This window comes from Rattus norvegicus, chromosome 1 (genome assembly GCF_021556685.1).
Source record: "Rattus norvegicus strain SHRSP/BbbUtx chromosome 1, alternate assembly SHRSP_T2T, whole genome shotgun sequence".
In the NCBI taxonomy this organism is placed as follows: domain Eukaryota; kingdom Metazoa; phylum Chordata; class Mammalia; order Rodentia; family Muridae; genus Rattus; species Rattus norvegicus.
Window position 1 is genome coordinate 26,483,417 of NC_141534.1, and position 12,821 is coordinate 26,496,237.

The 12,821-nt window shown below is 36.3% G+C and overlaps 1 protein-coding gene across 3 annotated transcripts in view; it reads left to right on the forward strand.

Annotated features, from left to right (window-relative positions):
* Positions 1-12,821, forward strand: part of Nkain2 (sodium/potassium transporting ATPase interacting 2) — a 1,205,517-nt gene that overhangs the window by 615,787 nt on the left and 576,909 nt on the right.

A 12,821-nucleotide genomic window follows, 5' to 3' on the forward strand; every position in this document is an offset into this window, starting at 1 on the left:
TGGCAAATATATTTTTCATTATGTTTCTAATTCTTATTCAGATTTACAAGAAGCTAAGAATAAACTTTTTGAATACATTCCTTTAAACATCTGTATGACAGATTTTTGCAAAAAAAAAAAAATGTTCAACAGACACAGGTCCTCACAGCTGGATTATCCTAATACAAAAACACAAAATCTCCCGATTTCTCTTAGGATTCTAAAAATATAATTTGGATTTCCCTTTATTTGGGAAAGGGAATAAATGCTAGAATAGAACCTGGGACATTGTGTCTGCTAGGCAGCCAACGTACCACTGATTTACTTCTTATCCCTAGTGTGATTCCATGTTTAATAAAACACTGGACAAGATAAGGATGCTTTGAAAAAATTTATTTTTAGAAACTGTCTCCATGGTGTGTGTGTGTGTGTGTGTGTGTGTGTGTGTGTGTGTGTATAATATATACATATATGTATATATTATATGGCAAGGGTTAGACTGAGAAAATCAGCTTAATAATATCCTTAAGTTGAAGATCCAGTTGAATTTAACTGAGTAGGTCAAAAGGTAATTAAAAGTACTTAAGTCAATATTAATTAAATGTCTGTCTGGTTGTAGTGTTAATATTCTATGAGATTAATTTCAAACAGATTCATTACTGTATTGAACACAGTACATAGTAAGAAATTGACCAAAATTGACTTCTGGCATTATAGTCTAAACATCTAGAATTAGATACTTAAATGTTTTGTAATAGAAAAGTCAAGGATAAACTGAAGAAACAGAATGAGTTTGTGTGTGGAACTAGTTGTCTTATGTTGTGGGTTTGAGTGATCCATTAGATATGCAGAGATATACAGTCAAGTAAAATTTTGTCTACACCCTGTAGAATTCGTATAAATTTTAACAATAGACATGATTTGAGTTTGTACATCAGTGCAGTGTGAACATTCATGAAAGGACAAGATCCCTTAGAGAATCCAGTAAAGACAGGACTGAGGTGAGAACTATGTCTCAATGCTCGATGGTCCTTACATGTGGAGTGAAGAGGAACCATCAAAAGGTGGAAGATCATACTGTTCTTTCAGATAGGAAGGAATGATCAAAATGATTTCCGGAAGTTTGTTGTAAATGCTTAAGAAGAAGGGACGATATGTTATAAGAAAAAATAAAATTAAAATGGGATAATAAACACAGAAATGTGGAAATCATTGCCCACTCTGGTACAAATGGTTTTACTGAAGGAAACTTTTTGTTATATGTGCGAGAGTAAGCTAATACACATTGGATAAAGCAAACTTTTTCTATGGGAGTTTCTGTAAGTAGCTGACAAAAAGAATGTAGCCATTTTATAATCTATAGTTACACTCAGCCTTTAGTCTACAGGTTCAGAAAAACAGAGACGAAAATTATTTTCATGTGTATCTTTTCTGAACATGCATGGAGTATTTTTGACATTATATTGATAAGCATCTTAACATTAGTATCTAAACTATAGTGTACCAGCCACTTACTGACATTTGTATCATATCCAGTATGATGAATCACTTAACACTAATTTGAAAGTGCAATTTCTTTTTAACTAAAATATTTGAGCATCATGAATTTGGATATCCACAGGGTAGCTGAATCAAATCCATCTCAAGTAATAAAAGGATTACTCAATGTATTTGTTTGAATGCTGACATGTGTGATTTATTGTTGAATTGGTACACATGTGTTTTGCTGAGGGTAACAGCTGATCCTTGCTCTGATCATGTTTAGGCAGTCATATTGGTTGATCATAAGACTTCAGTTGAGTAGCTCACAGAAAACTCTCTGATGCTCTGGCACTTACATTTGTTCACTCCATCCTCTGCAGTGTTACCGGAGCTTAAGGTGTGGGGGTGTTTTTGCTAATGTAATTGAGACTAGGCCCCACAACTCAGTATTTTGATTGGTTCTGGTTCTCTTTAATGGCATATATATATATATATATATATATATATATATATATATATAGAGAGAGAGAGAGAGAGAGAGAGAAAGAGAGAGAGAGACCATGAGTTTAAATACAAACTAAAACTTAAACTACGAAAATCAAAACATTCCAAATTTCAGAAATTCTGATATAGTGATACAATTTTACACAATGAACCTTATTTCAGCTGCAAAGCTTTAAAAATGATACCTTCTTCAAAATTGACTATATATTCAGTCACAAGATACAAGAAGATAGAAATAATCCCATTCATCCTATAAGATTAGCATGGACTAAGGCTGGACTTCAATAATAATAAAAACTACAGAAAGTCCACATATACATGGAAGCTGGACAACTCTCTACTCGATAGTTTCATCGGGGAAGAAATAAAGAAATTAAAGACATTTTAGAATTTAATGCAAATGAAGGCACAAACATATCCAAACTTATGGGATTCAGTGAAAGCAGTGCTAAGAAGAAAACTCATAGCTCTGAGTGCCTCCAAAAAGAAACTGTAGAGAGCATACATTAGCAACTTAACAGCACACCTAAAAGGTCTAGAACAAAAAGAAGCAAATACACTAGAGAGGAATAGACAGCAGAAAATAATCAAACACAGGGCTGAAATCAACCAAGTAGAAACAAAAAGAATTATACCAAGAATCATCAAAACCAAAAAATCAACAAGATAGATAAACCTTTAGGCAGAGTAACCAGAGGGTACAGAGACAGTATCCAAAATAACAAAATCAGAAATGAAAAGGGAGCAATAACAACAGAAACTGAGGAAATAAAAAAAACACATCAGATTCTACTACAAAGGCCTAAACTCAACAAAACTGGAAAGTCTGGATGAAATGGATAATTTTCTAGACAGATATTAGGTACCAATATTAAATCAGGATCAGATAAATGATGGGAACAGTCCCATAACCCCTAAAAATATAGAAGCAGTCATTAAAAGTCTTGCAACAACAACAACAACGACAACAACAACAACAACAACAACAAAATAACTCAGGACCACATGGGTTTAGTACAGAATTCTACCAAACCTAAAAAGAAGACTTAATGTCAATACTTTTCAAACTATTCCACAACATAGAAACAGAAAAAGCACTTTACCTAATTCATTCTATGAAACCAAAGTTATGCTGATACCTAAACCACACAGAGACTCAATAAAGAGAATTTCAGACCAAATTCCCTTATGAAAATCAATGCAAAAATGATCAATAAAATTCTCGCAAACTGAATCCAAGAAAACATCTAACTGACTATTCACCACGATCAAGTAGGCTTCATCCTAGAGATGCAGGGACTGTTCAATATACATAAATCCATCAATGTCATCCACTACATAAACAAGATCAAAGGAAAAAATCCCACATGATAATCTCATTAGATACTGAGAAAGTATTAGACAAAATACTTCAACACCCCTTCATGTTAAAAGTCATAAAAGATCAGGATTTCATGGCCCAGACCTAAATATTGTAAAAGCAATATACAGCAAAAAGTGGCCAACATCAAACTAAATGGAAACTTGAAGCAATCCCTATGGGGGCTAATATAGTAAAAAAAATACCCACTAAAGTCAAGGACAAGACAAGGCTAGGGATTCTCTCCCTAACTATTCAACATAGTACTTGACGGTCTAGCCAGAATAATTAAACAGTAAAAGGAGGTCAAACTGATGCAAAGTGGAAAGGAAGAAATCAAAATATCACTTTGCAGATGATATGATAGCATACTTAAGTGATGTCAAAAATTACACCAGAGAACTCCTAAACCTGATAAACAACTTCAGCATAAAACCTGATACACTGAATCTAATAAAAGAGAAAGTAGGGAAGAGCCTCAAACACATGGGCACAGGGGAAATTTTCCTGAACAAAATACCAATAGCTTATGCTCTAAAATAAAAAAAATTGCAAATGGGACCCCATAAAATTGAAAAGCTTCTGTAAGGCAAAGGACATTGTCAATAGGACAAAAAGGGAGCCAATAGATTGGGGAAAGATCTTTACATCCAATAGAGGGCTAATATACAATATATGCACGTAACTCAAGAGTTAGACTCTAGAGAACCAAATAACCCTATTAAAAATGGGACATAGAGCTAAACAAAGAATTCTCAACTGAGGAATCTCTAGTGGTCACTAAGCACCTAAAGAACTGTTCTACATCCTTAGTCATCAGGGAAATGCAAATCAAAACAGCCCTGAGACTCCACCTCACACCAGTCAGAATGGTTAAGATTAAAAACTCAGGTGACAGCAGATGCTGACAAGGATGTGGGAAAGAAGGAACACTCCTCCATTGCTGGTGGTGTTGCAAGCTGATACAACCACTCTGGAAATCAATCTGGAGGTTCTTCTGAACACTGGACATAGTACTCCCTAGGACCCAGCTATACCACTCCTGGGCATATATCCAAAAGATGCTCCAACACGTGCTCCACTATGTGTATAGCAGCCTTATTTGTCATAGTCAGAAGCTGGAAACAACCCAGATAGATGTAGAAAATGTTGTACATTTACACAATGGAATAATACTCAGCTATTAAAAACAATGACATTATGAAATTCTTAGGAAAATGGATGGAACTAGAAAATATCCTGAGTGAGGTTAACCAGTCACAAAAGAAGACATGGTATGTACTCACTGATAAGTGGATATTAGGCAAGATCTCAGAATACCCATGATTCAATTCACAGGCCATATGAAGCTCAAGAAGAAGAAAGACCACAGTGTGAATGTTTCAGAAAGTATGAATACTTCAGTCCTACTTAGAAGGGGTGACAAAATAATCACAAAAGGTAGAGGATGAGAGGGACTTGTGAGGAAATGAGGAGGGGGAGTGGGAAAGGGGGGCAAAATCAGATATGGGAGGAGACAGGGGAGAAATACAGAGGGCCAGGAAATTAAACAGAGTTATGTAGTAATGGGGGATGGGGCACTGGATGTAACCACCAGAAAATCCCCAAATCCCAGAAAATAAGAGGCTTCCAGGACCCAGTGGGGATGACATTACTTGAAATGCCCAGGAAACCATAGAGAGAACATGTAGAGACCATATCCAGAGGTCAGGCACAGCTTCTGATTGAGGGATGAGACCACAAATCCATCTCCAGTATTTTAACCCAGAATTGCTCCTGTCTAAAGGAGATACACGACAAAGAGTAGAGCAGAGACTGAAGGAAAAGCCATCCAGAGTCTGACCCACCTAGGGATCCATCCCATATACAGACAACAAAAAACAGACACTATTGCTGATGCCAAGTGCTTGCTGACTTGAGCCTGATATAGCTGTCTCCTGAGAGGCTCTGCCAGAGCCTGACTAGTACAGATGTAGATGCTCATAGACAATGGACTGAGCATGGGAACCCCAGTGGAGTTGTTAGGGGAAGGACTATAGGAGCTGAAGGAGTTTGCAACCCCATAGGAAGAACAACAATATCAACCAAGCAGATCCCCCAGAGCTCCAAGGGACTAAACCACCAACAAAGAGTACATATTCAGGGATCCAAGGCTCCAGTTGCATATGTAGCAGAAGACAGCCTTGTAGGGCATCAGTGGGAGTGGAGGCCCTTTGTCCTCTGAAGACTCCATTCCCCAGTGTAGGGGAATGCTAGGGTGGTGAGGTAGTGTGGGGTATACCCTCATAAAAACAGGAGGAGGAGATGGGATAGAGGGTTTGTTGACGGGAAACCTGGAAAGGGTATAACACTAGAAATGTAAATAAATAAAATATCCAATAAATATACATAAAAATTGTATCCATTTATGAATAGAAATTATATATTCAAGTTAGGTACATATGAATTGCAAATATATTTCCTGTATCATTTGCTTAAAATCAAATCTCTATTTCTCTCTCTCACACACACATACACACATACACACAGATACACACATTCACACACCACAAGTATCTATACATATCTAAGTATTACATAATTCTAGAAATACAAATCTAAAACTATATCAGAAAAAGGATAATCAACCTACCCTTGATTCTTTAATAAACTCTGTAATCATGCTAGTATGCCTTGAGATCTGTGCTTGCTCACCTAGAAAGATATGACTTCATTTATGTACTCATAGCTATCTCAAGGAGCCTTTTCCTGGACTTAATTTAACAGATAATCATTTGATCCAAAAGTCAACAAAACGAAGTACAGTAAATAACTCTGGAAATGCTGTTCCTCCTCCAGTCAGCATAGTTATATTGTCCCTTTATTAGTATTTAGCAGTTCATAAGGATATATGCTTGAAATTGATACTTTTTCTAGAAATAGAAAGCAATGAATCCAGAAGGAAAACAGAATTGGAGATAGCTTAAAGGAAGCACGCGGAGAATGTCCCAGTGAGAATGGACATCAGTCTCCAAAGTATGATTTTCTGTCTTATGATCATCCCCAAGTGCATCCTGCTACCTGATTTTGTGCTTGTTTTCTATATGAAATATGTCCTGTTGGTTTACGTGTACACTCCTAAGTGCTGAACAGGAACAGGGCCATAGGATGCACTCATTCATAGACAAACAAAATTCTTTAAGAATATTTTACAGTGAGTAGGAATCAGGAACCGTTTCAAGGTTTGAGATACATGTGCAGGGAGACAGTTCAGTTCATTGCCCTTACAGCCCTTTCATGGGAGATATACTGACCCTAACAAAACAAGGTACAAGTCACACAAGTCTTGACTGAAACTGGCCCAACTAAATCACATACCCAAGCCATTTCCTTTTAACCGGAAGAACAGATGCAGACATACAAAATGTTTTACTTTCATTCCAGTATGTTTCAATGAGATCAGAGAAACAGCCACTTGGTGAGCATATTGGTATGTACTTGAGTCAATAATTTTTACAGTAAAATGCATGAGCTGGTTTTGATGAATAGTTTACTCTTCTGTTTGATGAATGTAAAACACTTTAATAAAGATGATAGGAAAATGCTGAGAAGACAGAACTCTCTAGTATAACATATATGAACTCACACATTTTTAAAGACATCAAAGACGTCTCCTAAGAAAACAATTAAAACTGAATGTATACATTCTACATTTCCCCAAGGGAAATTTAATTTGATACATGATTAAAATTTGAAAGGTTTAGGGAACATATGAAAGAAACAAACTTTGCTATCAGTCTTAGTTTATGTTCTTCCCAGTTAGCTGCTTTCTACCTGTCTAGCCCAAATGCTCTTTACTGAGTACACAGGAAAATAATGTGATATATCTTCAAATATCGGGGTTTTTTGAAAAAAAAAAAGAATCATTATCCCATCATTGATGTCACTTATTTTACTTTGAGTTCAGTTTTTCATGTAATATGGCATAAAATGTATGCAATAAATGGTGCTTGTTTTGACCTAATAATAACTTAAATTGTAACAGGAGGCAAGCTTCCTCTTAGGTGGAACCTTTGGGCTAGAATTTGATGACATTTATCTACACATTAACTTTTTAATTAGTCAACTATTCTCTGTGAAAGAAATTTGCTATCATCAATATTGATGGATTCTCGCTAAACACCATTACATTGTTTCCTTCATTTAGTGGGATCTTGGTGCTTCAAATAAACTTCCTGATGCATAGAGCCCAGGATTAGGCAGGAATAATATTCTTTAAAGATCTTTGGTGACACACACTTTAATGCAAAGAACCCTAGGAAGGACTTCTACCACAGGATTACTAAATCACAGCCTGCACTGTAGAAATATAATCAAGGTGACCCCTTCACTGGCAGGGGTCACCAATTATAAGCCTAGCACTTATAAGGGTTGCGTGCTGGTCATAGGGAAGAATCCAGATATCTATTATCTTACATCAAGAACCTCCGATCTCCTCCAGATTGTCTATGGTTTCCAAGGTCTTCTAGAATCTCAAAAGGAAAGACCTGGGCTCATTTGATACTGCCAGGCTATACCACCTGTGCAGGCTGAGTAGATTTCATCTGAATTTCATGGATTACTGTCAAGGAGACTTCCACCTCTAGTTGCAGTTAAATTTGCTCTATGGTTACCTGAGTCAGAAAGTCATGATGCACTAACTGTCCCTTCAGCCTTCTGAATCTCTGACTGCCCTTCTACTATTTGTCTAAGTCTAGTGAGACAGACAAATCACGCAGTAGTGTAACAGTGTGTTTACGGTATTTAGATAAGACAACAAGGGACACAACAGAAGTCTCCTGATCAAGATGAGCCATTATCCCAAGGCTCAGAAAAGCTGTCAATAACAGTTTAAGTTTCATCTGTCCAAGTTCTATTTATACACAGATGAGAGACCCCAGAATGTAGCCAGCTCTGGATGATACCCCAGGGGGACATGATATGCTGGGGTAGAACAGTAGACATCATCTTCCTGGAATCAAACCTGGAATTTCTTGCCAGTGCTTCCTTACGTCCTGGCACATTGTAGAGTAATGACAAAACAAACAAAACAAGCAACAAAGATAGAAGAAATTAATCAATACAATGATACCTAGGAAATCACCTTGCAGCACTGAAGCACAGTGTTATAGCCATTATGCTATCCTATCTGTCTATCTATCTGCCTGTTTGTCTCTCTATCATCTATCTATCTATCTATCTATCTATCTATCTATCTATCTATCTATCTATCTATCTATCATCTATTTATCTACTATCATCTATCATCTTTTGTCATTGTCTGTCAGCATTGAGTGTTATATGTGTTTGTAACTACATGTGTATGTGACTGAGGGCACATGCATGTAAGTATATGTGCCCTCATTTAGATTTCAGAGATCAGTAACAAATGACTTCCTCAGCTGCTCTCTACTGTAGTTTTTTTTTTTTTAAGATTGTCTTTCTGAAACGAGAGGTCATTGGTTAAGCTAGGCTGCCTGACCAAGGAGCTTCAGGAATACATCTCTCTGCCTCTCACTCTTCAGTACGAGAATTATAGTGTCAAGTACTAGTGCCTGGCTTTTTAAAATAAAATTAGTCCTCACAATACAGGCTTCCGTCCCTGAGCTTGCTGAATTATCTCCTTAGCCTGTAATCCCTGTGTATAAACCCTGAACATCTTCCAGCATTGGTTCCCTTTTAGATGGCAGAGAATGGAAGGCTAAAGCTGAAGGTTGAAACATGGAGCTTTGTCTTCTTTAGCCCAGGCTCAGTATGGTTAAGATTTAGAAATATTGGGAGAAAGAAGGTTAAACACAAACTATTCTCTTTCTCTGTCATTGCACCAGTGCTATTAGCTGCAAACTGGTTCTCTGTAAGTCCTGTTGAAAGAACCAGATGTGTTCCTGCTTCTTCTAGAGGCTTTTAGGCTGTGAGCTCCAACCACCTTGGCTCTACCCTCTTTACCTTACCTTGATGAGAGTAGCTGGTGCTAGTGGGTCCTTATTTCTTTCATGATTTATATATCTAATTCCTTGCATCAGTTTCTAAAACATTCTCTCTCTCTCTCTCTCTCTCTCTCTCTCTCTCTCTCTCTCTCTCTCTCTCTCTCTCTCTCTGCATACATTCACAAGTTTTCAATTCAGAAGAGACTGTAGCTCAGTGGTAACTTTTTGCTATTGCATGGAAGGCCATAGTTTTGATCTCCAGCTGTGTAATTATGGGAAATAAAATGAACAAACAGCTCTGCCCAGCAAAGAGCTTTAGAATGGTGTAAGAGTCCAGGCACTTAATGAATTGCACTGGATAAATGACATTTAGTTACTATTTATAAATGGAAAAAAGTCTGTAAAAAGATATGGTATTGAATGTGATTTTTAAAAAAAAGATATAATGAAATCCAAACTATGATGCCTTTCCTATATCAAGAAACTCATTTTGCACAATTTTGGCTTACCATTTGAAATATGGTTACAGTTCTACTGTGCTATAAAACACTAAATTGCCCATCCATAGTCATTTCAGTTCAAGGATCTTGGAGAATGTGGTAGAATCGAAATCAAGCTTGCTAAGGGGGGATGAATTGTATATTAGATACTGGAAAAGTGCTTTTCTCTTAATATATCATTAGAAGCATTTTTACATACCATTTTATATGGACTTGCTTTTTATAAAGATGCAAGAATGAAGTTTTCTTTGGTATTGGGTAATTAGTACAAAAATCAATAGAGGACATTACCAGGTACTTTCCATGTATTCATAACATAGCAGAACTATGACTGCCTCTCATTTGTGATAATATGGCTTTGCTTAGCTCATCTAGCCTTAGAAATGCCTTAACAAGTAGGAATGGTGCAGTCAAGCATCTGTGTTCAACCTAAGACATCTATGTTTGTGATGTAAGAATGCTTTAGAATTAGATGACGCTTCCTGGGGACTGCATTTCTTGTTCCTCTCTTCTCTCTCACGTGAGATTTGTCCATATAAATTGTTCTCATTAATGGAATGTAAGAAGAAAAAATGTTTGTTCTTTCAATAAAATTGATTTCTAGGAAACAATTGTGCTGTATAGACTTTCTCCTACAACTGGCTAAAAACAGAAATTTGTGAAGAGTTCTGTAAGATACAAGGTAAAACCAGAATAAAAGCAATCTCTGGGCACAGTATGGGTCAGTGAGGTAGTAAGTATTATTTAAACTCTTGGAGGTTCATGTGAACTTTTCAAAATGTTTGTGAAGTCAAGTATTTTTATAATGACATTTAGTAAATACCTAGGATCTTGTAAAATTAACAATATCTATATTTGAGTGTTCTGTGTATTATACAAATGTTCAACCTATAATGTTACAGATAATCCAGGGAAGAAAAAGAAATATTTGTAAAGTAAGGTGCACCAATAGATTATATTATCAATGACTGAGAAGTTTATAAACATGGCTCAGGTTGCACAATCTAGTATACTTTTATAAAGCAGATTTCTGAATTGGTGGGAGACTGCATTGGAAACTGAAATATTCAAAATATCAAAAAGTATAGAGAAATTGAAATTATTCTTCCCCTTTGCCAGTTGTTTTTATTGTTGACACACAATTAAACATATACAGAAAAAGAGAATGAGAGACAGGCAGGCAGACACACAGATGGACAGTCAGGCAGGAGGACTTGGGGAAGCTGAAAAGCCCTTATCTGAGATCATTGGAATATAAATATTTGGATGTTAAAATTATTCAGAGTTAGAAATGGTACATACATAATAAAACACCTTGAAAATGGAAACTGAAGGTAATTCGGCACAGTAGACTTCATCTGTCATCATTGTGATTGTGACTCTGGCATCACATAAGATAATGTTGACACTCATACTTGACGTATCATGTTGCTACTCCCAATATTTTGGGTGTGGGGCATTTTTGATTTCAGGTCTTCATATTATAACTACATAACCTGTCCAAGCACCACAGAGTATACAGGAGATTAAGTGAAGAATCATATAAAAAAACTCCTTGTATTCCATGAGGCCAGACATCAGAGACAGCCAGAAAAAAAATCATAATTTTTTTGCAAGACATAGTTATTTTCATTAATCTGTATTATCTATGTTTACATGTGGTGAGCCCTGTATCACATTTAAGTAAAAATTAAAATAATTTAGAATTTTTCTCAGTTAATTATTTACTTTTATATAATTATTATTATTAATTATATCTCCATGTGTATGTATGTGTGCATGCATGCACATGCCAAGGTACCAGTGTGAATGTTAGAGGCGGGCATTTAAGAGTTAGTTTTCTCCTCCCAGTTTCAAGTTGTTCTAGGTGACCTGTCACATGCAGCAAATGCTCTTCCACCCTGAGCCATCTCACCAGCCAGTTTTAAAGTTTTAATCTATAAATATGAATAACTATAACATTTATCAATAAATTTGATTCAGTGTTTTCAATCTTTTCCTAAAAAGTAAGTTGGTCAAAAGTGTTGTCGGCCACATTGTAAGGAAGAAAAATATCTGCCTCATCTGATTATTATATAGGAAACACAGCATGAAATTTAGGACAGTTGATATTTCAGTGTCTCTGTGTCACATCATTTAGCTCTACCCTTTATTATACAGTCCCGGGAGGCCTACTGCCCATACCCATTTGGTGGGTACCATATGCAAAGTTGAGCTTTCCTGTAGCATGCAGTTGGCTGTCTTCACATGTAGGTAAAAGTTCATAGTGGCTGCATAATGAAGAGAACAGCCATACAAAACAGGTTTTTTGAGAACCTCTAAAAGCACTAGCTGTTTGTGTTTTTTAGAGACAAAATATAATTTAATTTCTCCTAAGCACTGGCTGATGATCATTTGTAAATGTTCCTCCCAAGCCTGGTGCTGGCATTGCCATTGCTAACATTTGCATGATTTGATTCCTAGCTTTGGAGGGCTTTATTCTGAAAGCACAGATCTTGTGCTTACTGCCTGTCTGGCAGCAAACACAGCATCTCCCCTCTGTTTTCAGTCATGTGAACTTACTGTATCACTTTATAAGAGTAAGCAGTGAGGCCTGAACAGTACATTTAAATTTAGAGGTATGTTCGATGGTAGATGGTCTTGAAAGATGGTTATTTCCTTTTCAGTCTTTGTTAGATTCATAACTGAAGTCATATAATTATCTAATTCTTTTGCATTCATATAAAAGTGGAAAGAAATGTTTTGTTCCAATCCCATATCTAATCGATATATTATTTAAAGAAACTGACTAAAAAAAGAGGAAAGTGCTGTTTCTACCCTAGATGCAATATATTTTTCTCTAAGAAGAGAGAAAAAGAAATGTTAATTTATGGGCAATCATGTTTTATTCATTTTCCAACTTTTCCTTTTCTCTGAGCCATGACTGGAATTATCAGTGTATAGGCCCCTGACCAAATGGAAAGTGCAACTCTGACTTATCACATAGACCTAGGCTCATTTCTGTTGAATTCCAAGCACATTTATCGCTTGAACAATTTATATGGTTCTATG